Source organism: Triticum aestivum, chromosome 5A (genome assembly GCF_018294505.1).
Source record: "Triticum aestivum cultivar Chinese Spring chromosome 5A, IWGSC CS RefSeq v2.1, whole genome shotgun sequence".
Taxonomy (NCBI): Eukaryota; Viridiplantae; Streptophyta; class Magnoliopsida; order Poales; family Poaceae; genus Triticum; species Triticum aestivum.
Window position 1 is genome coordinate 90,594,818 of NC_057806.1, and position 7,038 is coordinate 90,601,855.

The 7,038-nt window shown below is 41.0% G+C and overlaps 1 long non-coding RNA gene across 2 annotated transcripts; it reads left to right on the plus strand.

Annotated features, from left to right (window-relative positions):
• Window positions 1-2,852: 2,852 nt before the first annotated feature.
• On the plus strand, window positions 2,853-6,457 carry LOC123102449 (uncharacterized). Of its 2 annotated transcripts, XR_006448959.1 has the most exons (3): window positions 2,853-4,761; window positions 4,834-5,067; window positions 5,907-6,457. It is a non-coding gene; the product is annotated as an uncharacterized lncRNA (long non-coding RNA). The 2 variants fall into 2 exon arrangements; XR_006448958.1 differs by having other exon boundaries at window positions 2,853-5,067.
• The last annotated feature ends 581 nt before the right edge of the window (window positions 6,458-7,038 follow it).

Below are 7,038 nucleotides of genomic sequence, written 5' to 3' on the forward strand. Positions count from 1 at the left end.
AGTCGGGGGTGCGAAAGCGAGAGTTTTGAGTGTGTGAGAGAGAGACGGTAGTCGGGAAGGGGAGTGGAAGCAGGAGTTGTGTGTGTGAGAGAGACAAGGGGATTTTGTCTGATCGGTAAACAAATGAATAATGTCAGTCTGGGATGGAGACAAAAAGGAGACCGCAACAAATTTTTTGTCTACAGGAGAGAGAGAGTAATTTTGGTGGTATCATTCATATCTAGAGACATATAGGGTGTGTAAGAGAATCCCATAGAGAGAAAGACAAAGTGAAAGATGAGTGGAGACTGTGTGTGTGGCGGTGAAAAAGAAAGCTTAGGTACCTAGTGATACGAGAGAATGGTAGAGACGTGAGAGATAGTGAAAACCATGTAATGTATAATGATAGGGAGAGTGTGACACTTCTCAAGGGAGACGTCGAGAGACCATATTTGCGAGGAGAGGAGAAACATGAAGTGAGCGTGCGGGTGAGCTGGAGAAAAGAGAGTGATAGCTACATGAAGGAGCATGCATGCGAGAGAGAGATGGGCATGAAAGGAGTGAACATAAAAGGGATTCAAATATTTTGAATTCGAGATGATGATACATGTAATCCATACTCGAACCAAAATTGATCTATCAAACATGCATACTCATATGAATTCATGCGCATCTATGTTAGTTAACATGTAGATATTACTGATCCATACATTTTAGTATAACATAATTTGGTTTAATTTTTTGAGTTCAACTTTATGATTTTGAGATCATTGTATTTGTAAATCATATTATACATATAAAGGAGCAGAATTCTTTGTTGTGCTTTTGAAAGTATATATAAAAATGATGTATATGTAATTTTATTCCAATCGAAAATGGATCCCGCCCGAAAAAAATAGAATACAAACGGGATTCAAATTGAGTTGGCACAGTAAACGTGCACTCTGCAAAATTTGAACGAAGCGGGGAAAGTCGCAGTAACTGCCCGAAACCAAAATCTGCGAGATGGAAATTATTACTGCCTATCCCTGCCACGCAAAGCCTATCTGCTCGATTTATATAGGTTTCGATAGGGGTAGGTTTGTAATTTCACTCAAATGTGACATAACCGCCTCTCACCCGGATTCATACACGGTGGGCACCAAAACACAGTGTGTCCTCGGCCAAAATCGACTCCCTCCCCGATTCATACACGGTGGGCGCCAAAAACAAACTCTCGTCAGCAAATATTCGGTGTATGCGAGATTACCGTCATATCCCCAACCGACTAATATTACTGTGATGTAGGAAATTTGAAACAGGGGCTAAGTTTGTAAATTTCCTCGCATTTGAGACAAGAGCGCCGTGAAGACATGGTTCCCCCTTCCTCTCCACCTACATTTCCCCATTCGTACTCCGTGGGCGCCAAAACACCCTCTCCACCCCAGCCTCCTCCGTCCGCGACCACGTCCACCGCCACCCTCCTCCACCATGTCGGAGCTGATACCCCGACGCCGCCATCCATTACAAGAGATTTACCTCTCTCATCCACGACTTTGGACCGGGGTCCTTGCATCCCGTCCTCTCGCTTCATCCCCACCGTCGTCCACCTTGCCGGCGCCGCTCCTATGACCGTCTCGTCCACCGTGCTGCGCCGCCACCGTCTACCCTCCTAGATCTGCTTCCACGCCGCTAATAGCCATCGCTACCGCAGCACCGTCAAATTCTCAGCAGATGCATACACGGCGCCGCACCAGAGGTGGTACTCTTTCATATCTTCTCAACTTATTTATCGCAGCAAGAAAATAGATCGCCATTGCTTTACTCTGATTTCTTGTCCATCAAATACTTGCTAATTGAAAGCAAACATTGGTTGTGAAGTTGCCTTTGTCCGGTTTGCACCTTCAGATCCGCCATGGCACGCTCAACACTATACTCCCAATACTTATGGTTTCCCCTTTTATATTCCACACTAGTTAAATCACAGTAGACTAAATTTCAAAATTGGGTCAGTCAATTTTCCAGAGCTCGTTGGAGTTCGCCGATGCGAACGAAGGGGATCGGGTGGGGACGTTGGTTGTGGGGGGCGGTGGTGGGGCCTCGCCGAACGAAGAAAACTCGACGTGGATGGGGTGGGGGGTGGGGTGGGGTGGCGGAGGAACACAGGCGGTGGGGGCCAGTGGTCCGGCCGGCGGCCCATGCGGTGTTTTGTATGGGAAGAATCAGAGACGAGGAAGAAGAAGGGTTAGGAGACGTAGGATCTTCATCCAACTGCCTGAAATGGTCGACTGGCCCAAATGACAAAAGTCACACGACTTGCATGCAGACATGCCTTTATATTAAGTACCACCATCGTACCTGCTTAGCACTGCTCCTGAATCCATCAAGCTAAACAACATGCCACTCATAATTCCAAACTTATTGCTCAAGTACGAATCTGATATAATGCTGATATTACTAAAGCAGATCTATCTATCTATCTATCTATCTATCTATCTATCTATCTATCTATCTATGTATATCTATCTATCTATACCTCTACTAATTACAGACTCCCAAAGAATTATCATGTTAATCAGAAATTATGAGCCGTTAATCCGATGGGACCAGATTATTATGGTGCAGATTTAATTAAATTTTGCTCCGTTGCAAAAAAAAAAGAACGCTTCAAAGCCCATGATTTTTTTGCATCTGTTGAAAAAATGAATCCATCTAAAACACCATTATATTATACTATTACTAATCCATCGATAATTCCCTCCCCTAACTAAAGCAAATCTTTAAATAAAAAAACCCTAAACCAATCTATATCTCTTTCATCCACGACAAAAAAAACTCTACCTGCTCATATACTGCAGCCGTATCCTTCCATCCATATAAAATCAAAAGGAAAATATCCATAGCGTCTTTCCTTCCGCCCCGAGCAGCCGCGCTGCTAGCGCTTGCGAACCCCGCCGCCACCTCAATTCCTCCGCGTTCGGTGCGACGCCGGAGCATGCCTCGCATGCCGGCGAGCTGACCATCGAGCAGCAGCCACCGCGCCGCCCTCCTGCTTTGCCTTTTTCCCGTCCTTCCCTCCTCTCTCACCTCTCTCTGCCTCGCCTACACTGCGACACAGGGACGCCGCCGGCACGTGGAACGAGGCCGCCCCAACTGGATCCACATCCTCCTCCATCGCCTGCTCTCCGCCGTCCGTCCTCACCGCGAATCGGTCGTGCCGGTAGCCGTCGTTGCCAGATCCTAGCTTGGCCACCCGCTGAAAGATCCAGCGCCCTGCAACACTAACCTATGCTCCAATCTTTTCCCTGCCCAGCTCCAATCTTTGATCCGTCCATGTTTGAGGTAATGTGTACAGAGAACGAGATTGCCGAGCCAACTCAGCAGGGAAGTATCTATCTGTTACTGCTATTTCTGCAATTTTGTAAGCCAGATTTGTGCCAAGTGCATTGCATAATATATCTCTAAAGGTCATTGCTATTTCTATGATCTTCCATCAATTTTTATTACAACAGAAAATGGTCCTTATCACATATATAGTATGCACTGGACAACTGATATATATGATGGTTGCAATGGGCTGATGGCGCATCTATTCACACCTTGGACATTCATCGCAAGCACACAAATAAGAGTGACTCCAAGCTTTTTTCAGAACTGAGTTAGTAGTTACGTTATCCGTAAGAGTATCTTAGGTTTTAAGTGACAATCTTCAAACTCTCTCTGCTTTATTAATTTACTTTTTATAAATAATATGAAGACTCAAATTTGAAAAATTAAACCAATAAGTGTATTTAGTGAAGTCAGAGGTCTGTTTGGAATGTTCTTAGTGCAAGTCTGACAATACAGTCATGCTTCTTCTATTTACTTTCAGTTCTAAATACATTTGTGATTTTCTATATGCTGTACTACTAAACTGGGTGTGCTAAACCAAACATATAGTATATGAAAAGGATTCTAAAATGTGAGCTTATATTGACAACTCTTGAAAATATATGGTTGTTTTACTGTTTTTGCCATGAACTTGGGGAGCTTGGGATGGAGTATGGTGTCAATGATCGGTATATACCAGAACAATATTTTTGTGATATTGTATATACTAACTTAGTGATAATGGAGTATATACAACATTTTTGTCATGGACTCTATACCGCATTTTTGAACTGGTTAGAATAGCTGATGCCTTTTTTATCTTCCTTGTGGTATATGCTACCATCAAAGGGAGTATATAAGGTACTAATTTCAAGTATATACTATTGTACTATATTTTGTCTATATACATCTACAACCAAGTAGTATGTACACTGCTCTTTGTGCACGGCAGTATATACATCATTTTTTGTAAGGCAATATATAATACCTTTTTTTGTGAACCAGTATACTACTTTATTTTAGTCAGTATATACATAATTTTTGGTCGATATATACTACTTTTCTGTAGTCGGCATATACTACTGTTCGTGATATAGTAAAGGGTAAAGCAGCGTGCACATGACACGCAGCAGCCGTTGTCGACTATACGGTGGTGCCGCTGCATCGATCTAGCAGTGCATGTCACGCCACCACCGTTTCTTATTGCTGCCGTTGTCGATGAGATTGGTGGTGCCGTCACATGGATCGATCAGTGCACACCATGCTGCCATGTTGTCGACGAGATGGTGGTGCCGTCTTATCCACGAACAGTTCACCTACTCATTATCGTCGCATCCGCTATGTGACTAGCTGCGTCAATGGCTTTGTGCCTCGAACCAGATTGCTTTCATGCAAAGCCTGTCATGTTTGCCTCTTAATGACAACATCCGCTAAGTCAGTTCTCTCTCACTCTCACGCTCTCTCTCTCTCTCTACTATTGCAACCAACTGCGATGATCTTCTCCAGGTTTTTTGGGCTAGATACTGAGATGGCACCACTGCGTTGCTGAAGTTAAACCCTGTTTATTGGGACGTACAAGCCGGCGGCAAGCACACATGGCGGCCGGAGACAGGCCATGTTTTTCCAATGACTGCTGCTAGGATTGATGTCCTATTGCAGGAGAAACAATGGCAACTGTCGCATCGTTTTGTCCAGCGATGATATCATCCATGTCTATTATTTTGTTGACAATCACCACAGGTTCTCGCTCTTTCTTAATAGATTTATATTTTGATCTCTGTAGCTTTTTATGGATGAAAGTAACTATGTACATGCGTGCCTCATCTATGCATTTTACCACTGCTATTTTCTTAAAGATGGTAACATTGTCCATCAGATATTTTTCTTAGTTTCTTTCCAAGATAATTGGTGTGGTTGTTTGCTATCGAGTGCAAATATTTTGCTCCTGAGCTTCAGTTTTTTTTTTCAAAACAAATCAAATCTCTCCTTTAAAATTCAAAAAAATCCTTAAATTTCCATACATGTAAATGTCAATTATGTATATGTAGCATTAGATTATACAAAAATAATACTTATCTCTGGATCTGAAATAGCAAACAGTAAATAAAAGTGATGTACGCATTGGTCTTTCCGTGTGACATACAAAAAAAGGATTTTATAATAACATTTAAAGGTAGACAGTACAAATCAACATGTACAATTTTTCTGAAACTTCAAGAACGCACATTTTCTTATTTTGAACCGATCTCAACGGAGCCATTCAGGGTTTCCATGCAATATCATGATATATTAATATCACAGAGTTCTAGATCGTGGACTTGGCAAGCACACAAGATTTTGAATCACACCGTTAATAAAGGAGAAAGATAGTATTTTTTGTGATGAAAATATAATTATAATTTTTAGAGTAAGGCATGTTAAATAATAAACTAGGACGTTCTGAGATCCAATTAGTCAATACACATATGAAAAAACTGGTGAGTACTGTCATATTGTAGATGCACGTGTTCGATTTTACATTTTAAATTAATTGCATAAATTGTGTATCACTAAGTCTAGAGAAATCTTTCTCTGTGTAGGCACTCAATTCACGAGCCAAACATTGATGTGGGCTACCATGGGGGCTAGGAAGCAGCATCAGCTTGAAGCTAACTTAAAATTAACTCTAATGAGCATTTGGTCTTTATTCTGTCTCGATACAAACACATCAACGTGTGGGCTACCATCCATTGATGCGCAGAGACCAGGTTACGATGGCAACATTTAGGCCAATGTTTTTATCTACCGATCGATCTACAATTTCCTTTTTCTATTTAGAGTTGATCTCTATTTTCTCTTTTTCTGTTCATGCTTGTGGCAAAATTGGAGATATTCATGTCTCACGGGTGTTGCTGCTGCAGCCCATTCATGGCGAGGATACATGGCTGATGGCCCACAGATCCTTAGGGGATGAAAGGATCCCCACATGACTACAGGAATAGCACTAAATAAATTGTGTACTAACTAGAGCAATGATATATTTCATAGGTCTAGGATATATATGTGAAATAACAATTTACTTCATATAACTACTAGCCTGACAAGTATTTGGCATTCTGTCTTTTTAATAAAGTAGCTGATCTTTCTACAATAATTCCATGTTCATATGTCGTCAATAGGAAACAATGTCATTGATCGACCAGAGTATATAGGGATTTATATCATCCTGATATATATTTCTACAAGCAGTTTATACGAGCCTCAAAACACTGATTATCAATAAATCTTCCCTTTTTGGGGCTCTTATATTTTCTTGCTGCAAAATTCTACGTTATGGAATGTTTTGTTGGGGCACGTCCAATATATGTACAAGCAAGGTTAATGAAAATAAAATAAAATCAAAACTGTTAGAATAAATTCTTTGGATCCTTTTTTGTAACTTAAATTCAACTAATCAATCACTCCTTTCGGCCATGTATGTTCTCTTGCTTCAAATTTCTATATTATGTAATGAGTTCATCACTGAAAACAATTATTAAAAAATGGTCCATCGGGCACATATCCGATATACATAGAAGCAAGGATAATGAAATAAAAGAAAGTCGAAAGTGTTAAAATAATTTTTTCAATCCTTTTATGTCACTTAGAATACAACTAATAAAAAAACGAGACATGTTATATGTGCTTGGGACTTGCACTGGATGGATGGGTGTTTCACTTTTTCCCATTCAT